The sequence below is a fragment of the Rhineura floridana genome, chromosome 1, assembly GCF_030035675.1.
Source record: "Rhineura floridana isolate rRhiFlo1 chromosome 1, rRhiFlo1.hap2, whole genome shotgun sequence".
Taxonomy (NCBI): Eukaryota; Metazoa; Chordata; class Lepidosauria; order Squamata; family Rhineuridae; genus Rhineura; species Rhineura floridana.
Genome location: NC_084480.1, coordinates 137,532,226 through 137,546,932, shown reverse-complemented (window position 1 = coordinate 137,546,932; position 14,707 = coordinate 137,532,226).

The window sequence follows — 14,707 nt, the reverse complement described above, 5'->3', positions numbered from 1 at the left end:
GAACCCCTCCATCTTAAGCTCAGGCTGTGAATGTGTGTAAATAAACTATATTTTATAAAAACACCATAGACTTCGTTGACCTTCTTTCCAAGGGAACTAAACCCTGGGCAAGCGCAGGGACCCCTGCAGATCTCTCACCACTCACAGACTGGGGTGGCACACAATAATATTAGACATGGCTACAAAGCACCTTTTTGGCCAAGGTCCACCCAAATTGGCATGCAACAATATAAACATAAAATGACAATAATATAACACTATTTAAGAATAATCTGATGAAGAGGTCTTGAGAACTTGAGAACTTGCTCAGTATCTTATGATACTTTGCTTGGACATCCAAATAAAGGTGTTGTCTGACTGTGGATTTTGAAGGGTTTTTTCTCCCCCCAATGGACCAATACAGCTTCCTAATATGCTTGTTATGTTTTTCTTGCCACTAAAAGGAGTGTTTTGTGTTTTACCTACTTTCATGTCAGGGAAATTATAGAAACTTTGTTTGTTTGTTTGTTCATTAAATTTACATCCTGCCCTTCCTCCCAGAAGGAACCCAACATGGCAAACAAAAACATGAAAAAACGCTTTAAAACATCATAAAAACAGACTTTAAAACAAAACATTTTTAAAAGCTTTAAAAACATCTTAAAAAGCAATTCCTTCCACTACAGATGCAGACTGGGATACAGTATCTACTTAAAAGGCTTGTTGACAGAGGAAAGCCTTTAGTAGGCGCCGAAAAGATAACAAAGATGGTGCCTGTCCAATATTTAAGGGGAGGAAATTCCTTTTTTTTTTCAATAATTTTTATTCAGATTTTCATAAAACATACAAGACAAAATCATAAAACATTCAAAGACAAAAAACAAAATCAAAAATAGTTAAACAAAAAGAAAAAAAAAAAAAACAAAAATAAAAAATAAAGAGTAAAATATTGACTTCCCATTTGTCAAAGATCAAATCAGTTATAAGTCTATAATATATAACAATCCTGTCTCTTAAGTCATATTATAAAATCACTTTCCTCCAGTAGTTATCTTACTTAATCATCAAATCTCATAAACATTACTTTATTCTTTCCACAAAAAGTCAAAGAGAGGTTTCAATTCTTTAAGAAATATATCTATCAATTTTTTTTTCCAGATAAGCATATCGATTAATCCATCTCATTACTAATTATGATAATCTTATTGTTATAACCATAGTCAAAATAAACATTTCAATTAATCCATCACATCAGAATCTGTTAGGTTCAGTAATTTCAGTAGCCATTGTTCTATTATCTCTATTAGTTCCATTTTCCATCTTCCATCTTCAGTAGTCTTGTTAAGTCCAGTAATTTCAATATCCAATCTTCCATTATCAGTATTCCATAATAATCTTGCTGTCAAAGCCATAGTCATATAGTAAGAGTCTGATGGGAATTACCTCTATCCCAAATATTTTCTTGCCATCCATTCTGAATAGGTTGCTGAAATACTGCTGTAAAATCATATCTCTGTTCTTTTTTTCAAAATACACTGGGTCATCTCTTAAAAGTTTTTCCATTGTCACATGGCTGCAGTTAATTCCATAGATCTTCTCTATATTGGGCTCCATCACATCATTCCAGTCCAGAAGATAATCCATGCCATTGATAACTTTATCTCTAGAATCTTCATTAATTTTTTCAGAGATAACATTGAGTTCCAAACAATAGATTTTATTTCTAAAGTCCATAGACTCCAAATCTTGTTCCTGTTCCACGTTTGTTCCAATCTCCGGGATCTCCTCTCTCACAGGGACCCCTATTCCAGTCTCCAGGGTCTCCTCTCTCACAGGGACCCCTGTTCCAATCTCCGGGGTCTCCTCTCTCACAGGGACCCCTTCCAGGGTCACCTCTCTCACAGGGACCCTTATATCTTTAATCTCCTGCTTCATTTTACTCAATTCAATTTTCGTTATCTCAATCTCATCCATTATTTTCTGAAACATAGTTATTTCCAGATTCTCAGCCACTTTCTTAATTGCCATTTTAAAAGAAAAATATAGGAAAACCACTTCTTATTTCAGCAACAATTGGGTTAATACTCCAAACTTGGTGACATCACAGTATAAACAGAGCAGACAGCCTTATCTCTCCAATAGTTAAGTAAACAAAATGCAGTTCCCAGGATCGAAACAATTAATGGCAATCGTCAAGAAACAGATTCGTCAAAATAAAATAGACCAAAAAGAGAGTAGTCTCAAAACAGTATAATATTTTTCAAAATAAAAATCTGGAATAGAAATCCCTCTTCTGTGTATATCTTTAGAATGCAAATCCAGGACAGCTTTTTGCAACAGAAACAGAGATAAGCTATTAATTAGTGCGTAGCAGAGAGAAGTTACGGCTCAAGGGGAGGAAATTCCAAAGGGTAGGTGCCACAGCACCACAGGTTCGCTTCCTGTGTTGTGTGGAAAGGATCTCCTGATGAGATGATATCTGCAAGAGACCCTCACCTGCAGAGCACAGTGATCAACTGGTTATATAAACATACTGCAATTTCAGTCATTCCACTTAGGTGATATCTCAGTCTAATTTCAATCTCAAACATATTGTAATAAAATTATTTCTTATACCAACACGGCCACGAAGATATGTTCTGCCACCTGCAGAAAGCCTCCTCAAATCACCCCTTCTTTTTTCTTCTTTTTTCTGTTTGATTTGAATTTTTATAAAACTCAATATCTCTTGAGTTTTGAAAATATGAAAAAGCACAACTCAGGCTTTAAATAAATATTTACATATAACTGATTATGCACTGTGGACCAAATAAGTTGAGGTTTTATTTTTAAAATAAAAAGGTCATGCTTGAACCCTATTATTTTTCTATGGAGCCATTTTAGATAGCACACATCTTAACAAAACTTTAAAAAAACCCTTTTCTGCACATTTTGGTATATAAAGCATAATCATAAATGACTTATCCAAGGAAAAAATTAAGGAGGTCTTTTTCATATTTTATTCTGTTGGATGGTTATATATATTCATAAAAATGATGACAGAAATATATACAGATGTCTCCCTAAGTTTATATCTATATTTTATAGAACTAATAGAAATAACTAAACTATTGGATCCAGTGTACACAAAAGCTTAACAATAGAGTGTTGAATCAAAGTATTGTAATATGGATGGATGGACTGCCTTCAAGTTGATTCCCACTTATGGCGACGCTATGAAGAGGGTTTTCATGGTGAGCGGTATTCAGAGGTGGTTTACCATTGCCTTCCTCTGAGGCTGAGAGCTCAAGGTCACCCAGTGAGCTTCATGGCTTGTGTGGGGATTTGAACCCTGGTCTCCCAGGTCATAGTCCAATACTCTAACCACTACGCCACACTGGCTGTCATTGTTCCTCCGATTTTTAAGGAAGATTCATAGCACAATCCTATGCATGCCAACTCAGAATGAACTAAGTCCCATTTATGTCAATGAAGTTTACTCCTAGGTAAGTGGACATAGGACTGCAGGGTTAGGGAGCAAACCTAACTATGAGAAGCCAGTGTAATTTATGCCATCTGAAATTAAGTCAGTGAAGAGTACACCAGGCCCCAAACCTGTTCAGGAGTGGGGGTACTGCTGTTGAGCAGGCCCAAGCCTAGCACAGGGAAGGCAAGCCTTTAATATAGAATTTGATGTACACCACCTTTTTTGCCAGTGTAAATTCCACTGGGTTGCCAGATTACATGACTGAGCTGAACATAGTTAGGATCCCTGCCTATTGACATTAGGCAGATGCCTTCATTGTACTCTTTTCAGCACCTGCTAAAAACATTTTTGTTTAGGCAAGCCTACCCAGGCACATAGAAGCTATTGTGCTTTTTATCTGTTTTTAACTCACTGATGGTTTTACTTTGAATATTTTAAATACCTTTCTTTAACTGTTTTTGCCAATAATTTTATTGTTTTAATTCCTTCTGTAAACCTCTTTGAGATGTTTTACAATAAAGAGGTGTATAAATGTAAATAAAATGTATAAATAAATTTTGGAGTCATTGTGGCCCTTGGATCTCTTTCCACTTTTATGAACAAAGGAATCTTCCTTATACTGACTCAAGCCATTTGATACCATCTAGCTCAGTACTGATGACATGGACTTATATTGGCTCTCCAGGATTTCAGGTAATAGTCTTTTCCAGAAATTGAATTTTGGACCTTTGCATGAAAAGCAAATGCCCTACCACTGAGTTACAGCCCTTCCCCTGTTTAAAAATGTATCTTTTAGAATTATTCTTTTCAATTCACTAATGAATGCACATCATACCTAGGGCAGATCCACACCATTCATTTAAAGCACATTCAACACACATTTGAAGCACATGAATCACACCACAGAATCATGGTGACTATAGTTTGTTAAGGGTGGTGGGAACTATAACTGTGAGGGGGAAACTACAGTTCCCAGGATTCTTTAGGGTGTTGGGGAAATTTTAAATATACAAACAATAAGCAAAATATATTCTTTTATAAAGTTATAAAGGTTTATAAAGGTTTTATAACATTTTAATAGTTTAGTTTAACATTTAATAAGTATAGTAGCCAGTCAGAACCCCTTTTCTTCTTGGAGTTGTCTTCCCTAACTGTGCTGGTTTGTTTGGAACAGCTTGTACTCTAAACAAGATGACACTGAATAGACACTGAACTCTCCAAAACGTAAGAAAACCCGCTTACCTAAATTGCTTAGCTCATTAGCTGGAGTACTCAGCATAAGGTGAAAATGTACTTTTATGTGAAGTACTGAACATTGCCAAATTCTCCAGAACATGATGAAGAAAGTACAGTACCTATGCAATACCTGTGCAATGCCTAAGCAATATTGTAATGCCTATGTCATACTGATGTGTAACCTCCTGATTGGTAGATGCTAGTGTATTTGTCCTGAAATGTATAAAAATTCCAGGTAACCAGTGCCATGTTGCAGTACTCCATTCACTCAGAGTGAGACTGACCAAGCGTACGCTTGTCATCCAATAAAGTCCTACCTTTTTGCCACAAGCCTGTGTCTTCAGTTCCCTCAAGGACCCCCAGTCCAACAAACTACAAAATTCCCCATCAAGGGGACATCATGCTTTAAATACTTTGTGTGGATCTATTTAATAAAGTTTGCCTGCATTTAAATCATTTTAATGAATTTTTTAAAATGGAAATGAGCTATAAAGTTTACTGGGTGACCATGGGCCATATCTCTCTCTCACCCTAATCTGCCCCTCAGGATTAAAACAACAGAGGGGAACCATGAACATTCCAAAGAAGACACACTTAAAATGCAGAGGAAATAATAATGCACAACCATAGTGTAAATCAGATACTTATCAGGACATGGTATGAAGAAATATTTATATAAGCATGACTGTCAAAGATGTTTATTATTTACACAACCTGTAAAGATATTTATAATGCAATCCTATGTATTTTTACTCTGAAGCCAGTCCCAATGTATTCAATGGGGCTTACTCAGACAGGGAAGCATGCACAGGACTGCAATTCAGTGATAAGGAATATCACTCACCCAACCCAAAATTCAGAATCATGCCACTTTAAGCTGTTTTGCAACTGTTTATACTTGTTTTTAAGGTTATTGGATTTTAAAGGGATTTATTTCTTGTTGTGAGCTGCCTTGATTTCCAATCACAAACCTTACCTCACAGGGTTGTTGGGAAGACTCCATATACACACACTCACTGGAGATATAACAATACATACACCCCATATAATAGTTTATTGTCAAAACCAGTTGGTCATTGCAGTACATTTAAAAAAAATAAAATCAGTATTAGTTTCCTACATAATAAAGCAGTTACATCTATGTAAGCCCTTCCTAATTGCTTTAAAAATAGGATTGAAGGGGGAGAGAAAGATTTACAACACAAACACAATCCTTTGCTATGTTTACTCAAAAGTCACATTAATTTACAGCACAGGCCTAATATGTCTACTCAAAAGTAAATCCTATTGAATTCAATGGGGTTTACTCTGGGTATGTGGGATTAGCATTGCAGCTTTACTCCCAGAAAAGCAAGTATTGGATTAAAGCTTCATATTGGGAAAGTTTTCAAAACACTGCCCTCTTCAACAGCCCAGGAAAATTTAAACTTGTTTGACTCCTGCACACAAGAGAAGAAATGACTTTTGCTACTGCTGAAAGCTATATACTTACTCAATTTATGAGATTTTCAGATAGGCAGGAAAAAACAACAGCTTTCAGGCCTTGCAATGGGGTCTATCTACTGCCTGGAGGTCAACAAATCCCTTGTCAATCACAACCCTAACTTCACTTATTGGCTACAAACCTGAAAGGGCAGGGTTACAGCAGCCAACTACAAGCTCATTTGACAGTAGTTGCGGGGGTCGGCTGATGTTTTGATGTATACCTTATGAACCAGACCACCAAGACACTTTTTTTTTAATGAAAGCTAAGAGACCAGAGATTAAGGTGACTCACCCAGAGACCCAGAGAGGATCCCCAAAATCCAGCATCTCCAGGCGAAAACCAGAGACCTGGCAACTCTAGCCCACCCCCATGCCCAGATCTGCTCCCCACATCCCGGAATACCCCCTTTTAGGGACTTATGACAGCCTCTAATTTACCCTGGCTTTGGCTGAGCCGGGGTGAGAGACTTACACTGGCATATCTCCAGCTGAGCTGGGGTTGTTACTCCAGTATAGCCACAGCTGAGCTAGAGATCACCAGATCCTAACTCATCTCAGTGGAACTCAAGTTTGGATTGCTCCACTAAGCAGTAGCTTGATTCTCCCACTGAAATCAATGGAGCTTAAAAGAGTTATCAAGGAAATATCCCTCCCTAGCTGCCTGATAATTGCTCTTTGAAGCTTTGTTGCAAGGTTGGAGAACCCGTGGTCCTCCAGAAATTACTGGATTACAGTTCCTATCATTCCTGACCATTGGCCATGATGGCTGGGGCTGATGGGAGCAGAATTCCAATGACCACTGGATTCCTCATCCCTGCTCTATTTATTTCAGTCGGAGAGTTAAGCAAGTGTGCTGGAGATCCTTTAAAATAAATACTCCATTAAATTATCCAAAATTCTGTACAAGGATAAGCTCACAAATGTAGAATTCTATGTCCTGTATCAATTATGCAAATGTATGTTTTATTATTTGCATGATTGATTTCACAACTACCAGTCAGGGAGAGCACCAGGAGCTATGCAAGGCACCGTGGCACTATTCTCTGCCTACTGACTCTCCCTCCACATTAGGAGATTCTACCCATTTCCCACACACATTGAACCTTATTTTTGCAGCAATTTAACAACAACAACAACAAAATTAAAATGTGATATTTCAAAATCAGGTTGCCAGATTTTACATCTAGCACACATTTACAGTGCAATCCTATACATGTCTACTCAGAAGTAAGCCCCATTGAGTTCAATGGGATTTACATCCTTACCTGGGAGAAAGGGATTAGCCACAAGAGCACAGGACACACAGTCCTAAGTATGTAGCAGGGGTGGGTGTCCAAATTTTTCTAAAAACCTTTGGCCTTCTTAGTTTGAAAAATCACCAGTGCTGTGCAGCAGAGTGTGCCGTGTGACAGTAAGCAGTCATATTTCCCAGCATAGTCATAACACACACACAGACACACAACGAGAACTTACGGGCAAGCATTTCTTGAGCAAGCAGTACTGTGTACTAGGCAGCAATGAAAAGCCATTCCAGAAACAATTATGCAGGGAGAACATTTCTCAGTACCTCTCACTGCAGTAGCCAGATCCTTGTCATCAGACATGTCCTAGCCTGACAACAGACCTCCATTGGGAGAAGGCTTGGGTAGTTAGGAGAGTTGAAATATGTAGCCTTGTGGCCCCTGAACATCTTTCTTTTCCAGGACTGTAGAGGCTTAGTGAAACCGGTCTCCTGGTGACGGTGAAATTATTCCTTTTTGCCAAGTCTTGATTTTGAAAACTTCCTATATTTTGAGAATCTTTCCGCGTTGATTAATGATTTACTGAGGAACACTTCTGTGTACATTTGCCATAGGATTCCTGTGCTTTGTAGGGTGTTCTAGGGTTCAAAGTAGGTCATGCTCTCAGCCAGCAAAGGATGCAGCCAGCCCTGATGGGTATACCTGTTGCCCCATGCAACCTGTGAGGACACCCTAGAACACACACACAGAGGCTACGCATTACAGGAAGACGATCCTTTGAACACAGTCTGAAAAACACTGTTCTAAGTAACTGCATGCAGAAAAATAGGTAGACTAGGAGACCACAACTATTTTCACAATCTGAAGACCACTACTCTTGGTAATGGAATGCAGAAACAGAAAGGATCCAAGGGGCCAAGGACCATGCCAATGATACCACTTGAACCAGCATAGCTTCCCCCAAAGAATCCTGGGAACTGTAAGGATGCTGAGAGTTGTCAGGAGACCCATATTCCCCTCACTGAGCTACAGTTCTCAGAGTTGCCTGAAAAGAGGGATTGATTGTTAAACCACTCTGTGAATTGTAGTTTCATGAAGGGAATAGGGGTCTCATGACAACTCTCAGCACCCTTAATGAATGACAGCTCCCAGGATTCTTTGGAAGAAGCCATGACCTATCAAAGTGGTATAATATTGCTTTAAATGTAAGGTGCAGATGTGGCCTATATTGTTTTAATTGGCTTTTTAAAAAATATCCTGTGCACTACTGGCAAACTCACTCTCTGGACATGGATTGTTATGTAGCCGAAATGCAACTATGCAGAAGCGACTCACTGAGTGGGGCAGAGCCACTATGCTAGCTTCCTATCGCGTAGGTTGCTATTGCTGACCAGGAGGGAGAGGGGGAGGTGCGAGGCAGTGGGGAGTTGGTGGTGGTGCAATGCACCAGCAAAATCACCAGATTTGTAAGTTCCCGGTATGCAGCAGCAACCCACCTGCCAGGAAACTGGTGTAGCAGCTGTGCCTTACTTGACAAGCCACTTCTAGTACTACCCATGCGCAAGAGGGAGGAATCAGTTTGTAGAAGTACAAAAAATAATTAGGAAAAAAACATTTTAAAAAAGGGGGTGGCAAAACGGCTTGATGAAGACCGAGCTGAATGCTGGCTGACTGCTGGGGGGAGGGAGAGGAAGGGGGGAGGGGTGGCACAAAGTATCCGGGGAGAGGCCATGGCCAGCTGGCTAGAATGCAGAAGAGGAGCACTCCACGCTGCAACAATTTATTCCAGGCCTTTCTTTCCTTCTTTCAAATTTTAATTTGCACTGGTTGCCAATATGTTTCCAGGCTAGATTCAAAGTGTTGGTATTAACCTATAAAGCCTTATACGGTGCGGGACCACGATACCTTGCGGAACGCCTCTTCCGATATGAACCGGCCCGTGCACTACGTTCTGCTACGAAGGCCCTCCTCCGGGTTCCAACTCACAGGGAGGCCCGGAGGGTGATGACAAGATCTAGGGCCTTCTCAGTGGTGGCCCCCGAACTATGGAACAGTCTCCCTGAGGAAGTACGCCTGGTGCCGACTCTGCTCTCCTTCCGGCGCCAGGTCAAAACCTTCCTATTCTCTGAAGCATTTTAAGTTACACTGATTTACTTTTAAAAATGTTTATTGTATTGGATTGTTGATTGTATTTTAGTATTATTTTGCTATTCATTGTATTTTTATGCTATTTTATGTTCACCGCCCAGAGAGCTATTGCTAGTCGGGCGGTATATAAATTTAATAAATAATAATAATAATAATTAATGGCCAGAAGATCTTACCAGCTACGCAAGAGACAGGGAAAGCAGCACCAGTTGAATCTCTGTCATTGCATTCTGTGCTGAGGAAAAGATTGGCCTGTTGACGTTCTGCAACTCAGTAATAAGGCTTATCTGCCATTGCTGATCTTTCTGCAGCATCAGAGTCTATCTTTACAGGTTGCCTGAGGCAACAAGTTAGTCCAACAGGGCTGGCTGCATGAAAGGCTGGGAATCAACAGATGTGGCTTTCCTTATTCTTGGAAAGGATTTATCTGTTGATGAAGTGTTAAAGATTCCCTGATCATTCAGACCAAGGCAACTGGAAGAGGTGCCACCAAAATGCATTTTAAAATGGTAATTCACTGCTGTTAGTTTTGATTCCATTATTGCATTTTAATGTTTTTACTGTTCTGGAATTATGTGACTTTTAGATTTGGAATTGTTGTAAGTTGCCCTAAAGTCATTGCAAGCCAAGATGAAAATGTTTTAGATAACTAAGTAAATACAGAAACATTCAAGGCAACTTCAGAGACTCTTGCTCTGGAGAATTTTCAGGAGAAGCTAAAACTCTTTATATGTCCTTCTAAGGTATCTTAAACTGTGCAGCCTTGATCAAAATGGAAAGCTCCCAAGTAAAATTCCACAAGTCATTGTAGATATTTTAATGGCCAGTAGATGGCAGAAGAGATACAAGCTCTTGGTCAGCCTTTTCGTAATGCTTCTGTCTGGCTGCACGTTCTGTCTAGAACATAGGGCACAGTGTACAGACAGCCATGTAAAAAGGTCTGCTTTCTTTCTCCGAGGTCTGCCAAGGCATGTTATGTAAACCTTGCAGACTGGCATGGCAGTCTCAAAGGCATAGTCAACCTCCAAACGGGGAATGCAGTGCAATGGGGAAATTCTGGTGTACCACCCGTGGTATACTGCTTGGCACATCAGAGATGCACTATCTATGAAGTTTCACAGTAAAGATAGTTGTTTCAGGGACACATCAGATGCAGTGCTGCAGTTAGTTAATTTTTGACTCTAGACTTAATGGTCTTGCAGGGACAGGGCATTCTCTACATGGTAATCCCATGTGTACTGCTTAACTTACTGCAAAATGTCCTGCTGCATTTGGAGACCTTCCTGTGCATTCTGCTGTGTAGGGCCCTGGATTTCTGCCCTGAAGTCCCACCTAGATGGTACCATTGTTCAAATGTTACACTGCAAAATGTGGCGGTGAGACTGCTCACTGGAGCAGGGTATCAACAACATGTTACCTTGCTGTTGAAAGAATTGCACTGGTTGCCCATTAGCTACCAGGCCAAGTTCAAGGTTCTGGTTTTGGTATGCAAAGCCCCACACAGCTTGGGACCAGGATACCTGAAATATCATCTTATTCCTTATATACCCAGTCGATCATTGTGCTCTGCAGGTGAGGGCTTTCTCCAGATACCATCTTATCAGGAGTTCCATTCTGCACAACATAGGAAGCGGACCTTTAGTGTTGTGGCACCTACCCTTTGAAATTCCCTCCCCTTAAATATTAGACAAGCGCCATCTGTGTTATCTTTTTGGCACCTACTGAAGACCTTTCTCTTTCAACAAGCTTTTTAAGTAGAGACCTTATCCGAGTTCACATCTGTGTTGCAATTGTTTTTAATAAGTTTTGAAAGATTTTTTAAATACTTTTAAAAGGCTCTATGTTTATGTTTTGTGGAACAGAGCTCCTGAGAGATGATATCTGCAGGAAGCCCTTGCCGGCAGAGTGCAGTGATCAACTGAGTAAATAAGGAGTAGGACAATCTTTCAGGTATCCTGGTTCCAAGTTGTACAGGGCTTTATAAACCAAAACCAACACCTTGAACTTAGCCTGGTAGGTAATGGGCAGCCACTGTAATTATTTCAGGATCAGAATAACATGTTGGCAATAACTTGCCAGTGAGCAGTTGCACCTCTGTATTTTGCATGAGCTGCCGCTTCCAGACCAACCTCAAGGGTAGCCCCACATACAGCCTGTTATATTAATCCAGCTGGAGTTTACCAGCACATAGACAACCATAGTCAGGCTATCCCAGTCCAGAAATTATTGCTGCTGTCTTACCAGCTAAAGCTAGTAAAAGGCACACCTAGCCACTGAGGTCACTTGGGACTCTTGCAACAAAGATGGATCCAGGAGCACCCCCTGCTCTTTCAGAAATAATACAACCCCGTCTAAAGAAGACAATTGACCAATTATCCAAACTCAGGAATCGCCTATCCACAGCGCCTCCATCTTACTAGGATTTGGAGTCAATTTATTTGCCCTCATCCAGCCAACCACCGAGTCCAGGCACTGGTCCAGGGCTTGCACGACCTCTTCCAGTTCAGATATTACAGAGAAATAGAGCTGGTTATCATCAGCGTTCTCCTGACACCTCACTCCCAACAGCATTGGGGACAAGATGGTACCCGACAGCACAAATGCCAGGAGGCTGAGATACAATCAGTCCATGCTATTCTCTGAAACCGGTCCTGGCGGTAGGATTGAAACCACTGTAAAACAGTGCCTCCAACACCCATCTCACCAAGTTGGCTCAGAAGGATACTATGGTCAAAGGTATCAAAAGCCGCCAAGAGATCATAAGAACATAAGAACATAAGAAGAGCCTGCTGGATCAGGCCAGTGGCCCATCCAGTCCAGCATCCTGTTCTCACAGTGGCCAACCAGGTGCCTGGGGGAAGCCCGCAAGCAGGACCCGAGTGCAAGAACACTCTCCCCTCCTGAGGCTTCCGGCAACTGGTTTTCAGAAGCATGCTGCCTCTGACTAGGGTGGCAGAGCACAGCCATCATGGCTAGTAGCCATTGATAGCCCTGTCCTCCATGAATTTGTCTAATCTTCTTTTAAAGTCATCCAAGCTGGTGGCCATTACTGCATCTTGTGGGGGCAAATTCCATAGTTTAACTATGCACTGAGTAAAGAAGTACTTCCTTTTGTCTGTTCTGAATCTTCCATCATTCAGCTTCTTTGAATGTCCACAAGTTCTAGTATTATGAGAGAGGGAGAAGAACTTTTCTCTATCCACTTTCTCAATGCCATGCATAATTTTATACACTTCTATCATGTCTCCTCTGACCCGCCTTTTCTCTAAACTAAAAAGCCCCAAATGCTGCAACCTTTCCTCGTAAGGGAGTCGCTCCATCCCCTTGATCATTCTGGTTGCCCTCTTCTGAACCTTTGCCAACTCTATAATATCCTTTTTGAGATGAGGCGACCAGAACTGTACACAGTATTCCAAATGCAGCCGCACCATAGATTTGTACAACGGCATTATGATATCGGCTGTTTTATTTTCAATACCTTTCCTAATTGTCGCTAGCATGGAATTTCCCTTTTTCACAGCTGCCGCACACTGGGTCGACATTTTCATCGTGCTGTCCACTACAACCCCAAGGTCTCTCTCCTGGTCGGTCACTGCCAGTTCAGACCCCATGAGCGTATATGTGAAATTCAGAATTTTTGCTCCAATATGCATAATTTTACACTTGTTTATATTGAATTGCATCTGCCATTTTTCCACCCATTCACTCAGTTTGGAGAGGTCTTTTTGGAGCTCTTCACAATCCCTTTTTGTTTTAACAACCCTGAACAATTTAGTGTCGTCAGCAAACTTGGCCACTTCACTGCTCACTCCTAATTCTAGGTCATTAATGAACAAGTTGAAAAGTACAGGTCCCAATACCGATCCTTGAGGGACTCCACTTTCTACAGCCCTCCATTGGGAGAACTGTCCATTTATTCCTACTCTCTGCTTTCTGCTTCTTAACCAATTCCTTATCCACAAGAGGACCTCTCCTCTTATTCCATGACTGCTAAGCTTCCTCAGAAGTCTTTGGTGAGGTACCATGTCAAACGCTTTTTGAAAGTCTAAGTACACTATGTCCACTGGATCACCTCTATCTATATGCTTGTTGACACTCTCAAAGAATTCCAATAGGTTACTGAGACAGGACTTTCCCCTGCAGAAGCCATGCTGGCTCTGCTTCAGCAAGGCTTGTTCTTCTATGTGCTTAGTTAATCTAGCTTTAATAATACTTTCTACCAGTTTTCCAGGGACAGAAGTTAAGCTAACTGGCCTGTAATTTCCGGGATCCCCTCTGGATCCCTTTTTGAATATTGGCGTTACATTTGCCACTTTCCAGTCCTCAGGCACGGAGGAGGACCCGAGGGACAAGTTACATATTTTAGTTAGCCGATCAGCAATTTCACATTTGAGTTTTTTGAGAACTCTCGAGTGGATGTCAAGTAAGAATAATAGGGTCACACTCCCCCTGTACTTCCCCCAATAAAGGTCATCCATCAGGGTGACCACGACTGTATTCTGTCCTATAACCAGGCCTGAACACAGACTGGGATGGGTCAAGATAATCTGTTTAATCTAAAAGTACTTGCAATTGCTGGGCCACAATAATAATAATAATAAATTTTATTTTTCAGTCGCCTATCTGTCCGGGTTAGGGACACTCTAGGCGACATACAACAAAATAAAACAGTGCATATATATATATCAACAACAATCAAATTAAGCTAAAAACCATCCTTCAGTTCATATAGCGTAGAATTAATCTATCCCAATCTTGTATGCCTGCCTGAATAGCCAGGTCTTCAAGGCTCGGCGAAAGCTTGACAAGGAGGGAGCATGACGGAGATCAAGTGGGAGAGAGTTCCAGAGGGTGGGGGCCACAATTGAGAATGCCCTCTCTCTGGTCCGCACCAGCCTAGCTGTTTTCACCGGTGGGACCGAGAGAAGGTCTTGTGAGGCTGATCTCGTCAGGCGGCACAATCGGTGACTCTGGAGGCGTTCCTTCAGATATACTGGGCCGAAACCGTAAAGGGTTTTAAAGGTCAACACCAATACCTTGAATTGGGCCCGGTAAACAACCCTCTCGATCACCTTCCCTAAAAAGGGGGCTTTTGCAACCAAGGGGTAGTTGTCACAAACCAATGGATCCAGGGTGGGCTTTTTCAGGAGTG